The sequence below is a fragment of the Anarrhichthys ocellatus genome, unplaced genomic scaffold (assembly GCF_004355925.1).
Source record: "Anarrhichthys ocellatus isolate YVR2014 unplaced genomic scaffold, GSC_Weel_1.0 scaffold11, whole genome shotgun sequence".
NCBI lineage: Eukaryota > Metazoa > Chordata > Actinopteri > Perciformes > Anarhichadidae > Anarrhichthys > Anarrhichthys ocellatus.
Window position 1 is genome coordinate 4,259,966 of NW_022280041.1, and position 2,381 is coordinate 4,262,346.

At 45.6% G+C, this 2,381-nt stretch overlaps 1 protein-coding gene across 2 annotated transcripts in view; it reads left to right on the top strand.

Moving 5' to 3' along the window:
* Positions 1-2,381, top strand: part of rbpjb (recombination signal binding protein for immunoglobulin kappa J region b) — a 36,725-nt gene that overhangs the window by 1,823 nt on the left and 32,521 nt on the right. The window lies entirely within an intron of this gene.

The following is a 2,381-nucleotide window of genomic DNA, read 5'->3' on the forward strand; positions in this document are numbered from 1 at the left end:
CAGGCAGAGGGAGGGAGGGAGCTAGAGGGCAGGCGGGTCAGGTCTGGGTGACTGGCCACCTGTCCAGATGATATCTGCAGATTCATGTGTGTGTGTGTGTGTGTGTGCGTTTGTGTGCGCGCGTGCGCGCTTTGGGGAGAGAGTTTTAACAGAAAATTAAAGTGCCATAAGGGCTCTTTTTTTTTTTTAGCCGTGTTCACATGAACGGTTGGAGGCATCACGGAGCCTGACCACAGCCCCGTGAGCTGGTTGATTGGTTCTGCCTTCACACAGGGAGGGGCTCCACAGGCTTGTTAATGGTATTATGACTCTGGTGTAACAGCATTACAGAGCGGTTGTAGTTCTATGTTTCTGTCTTAAGAGTTACTGGTCATACTGGTTCTACTGTCTCTTTAAGTTGCAACTTTGTGACATTGCTTCTTGGAAATCTATTCATCTTCAAACGAAGAAAGATGGAAGATCATCGCGTGTGTGTTTGTGTCTGAATGCAATCAGACACTGTTTTTGATACTAGATGTGTCTGATTGTGCAGGTGGCAATTACTAATTCAGTTGACATCAATTCACGATAAATGTTGGCTTTTATGAAGCACTGTATTTTACTGCGTAGACCATTTCATTCAATGTACAGCTCCTGTAATTGCCAAAGAGCTTTGTAGCATGGATTACAAAAGACATGACCGCTATGACATACAATAAACAAATCTACTGGATATTTCACATGTCAACCACTCGCTGTGAAGAGTTTATTGTTAGCTTCTTTGCAAAGAAGGGGGGCGGAGAATAGCTTGAATTTATGTTTGTTACAGTGGATTTTCATGCCGACGTCACAGTGGTCTTTGCTTAGGTTTCTTTGCAACATGTCCCTACAGCGCGAGACACCCATCATGGCAGGGAGAACAAAAATGATCGAAAGCGTTGCTACGTTTTACTTGAGTGGATGCTGATATTTCTCGTTGTCATTAATGTAATAAACCCCTCACAAGTAAGGGAGGTAATACCAGAAATATATCAAAACATTAGGCGAACAAGCGGAACATAAATGTGCAGAAATGCACCGTTTTCTACTGTTCATCGAGCAGCCGTTCATCCTCGTCCACTGCAGGTAACGTTAGCGATGCCGTATGGAGTTTGCTAATAAGAATAGAATCACAAAATCATCAAAAAGGACCGATAAGAGTATAGATAAGGAACCGACCCGATAATCAATACCGATAAGAGTACTAGTATCAATAAAATCCCAACGATAATCTGCACTGACTAAGCTCTCGATGACAACTCCTCTTGTGTGCTTTGCACGGGTTTATAGCATTGCACAAATGTTCCTACCCCGGTACAGAACAGTGACGATGTAGCTTGCATGTGGCAAAAAAAAACAAAACAAATGAAAAAGCAACAGTGTTGCTTGTGTAATGTTCCCCATCTCTCTTCCAGAGAAACTGATTGTGATCGCTGAAAGAGCAGCACTGTTTCACCTGGGACAATAAAAGCATGAATCACTTATTTCAACACCGCTCTGCCTTTGCTGTGGCCCCGAGGGACGGGATTCCATTTTGCTCACCCTCCCTTCCATCCCTCTACCAAAAAAAAATGAAAAAACAGAACGATGGAGTCTTTCATGCCAAAATCCAAGCGTCTCTGTGCTGATGATACTACCGAGCCTTTCTTTAAAAAACGCAAACCGAGCGTGCAGTTTGATCTCTGCGGCTGTGTTAACGGTGGTCAAGTGAGTGCATGTGGAAGAGAGCGTGTACCGAGCAAAAAAGTTGGTGTGTGTGCACATGCACGTGCATCCTTTCCCCCCCCCCGGGTCCTCTCCTCTTCCCTGCGTCCCTTTTTATGAAAGGAGAGGTTCAGAGAGAGCAGCAGATGTCGAAGCGCTGACCTTTACGGTGGCAAAGGCTCCGGCTGGAGTTAAAAGACACGTTTACCCCCCTCCCCCCTCCTACAGCCCCGAAGCAGCAGCATCCACCCACACCCCACCCGCTACTGTAGCTGCTGCACTGGTGGATAGGTTAATAACAGAGATGACACAAGCCATCTGATCCGCGTGTCACCTCAGCATCCAAAGCTGCCCTATATCCACCCAGAACTGTGAAAATCTTCAAAGTGTGTGTGTGTGTGTGTGTGTGTGTGTGTACGTACGTACGTACAGAAGTCACAGGCAAATGTGCCACCGCCAGACATCTTTAGGGGGATTTATTCTCATGCGTACAGTAGCCTATTGTTTTGGAAGTTCATGCATATCCATTACTTCACATGATTGAAATATCCCCCCCGAAGCCTATAGCTTCTCGTTCAGGGTTCAGATTTAACTTGTTTGCTGGAGCGACGATGGGCCTCTTAAAAGCACCACAAGCCCTGGTTGTCTCAATATCTTCT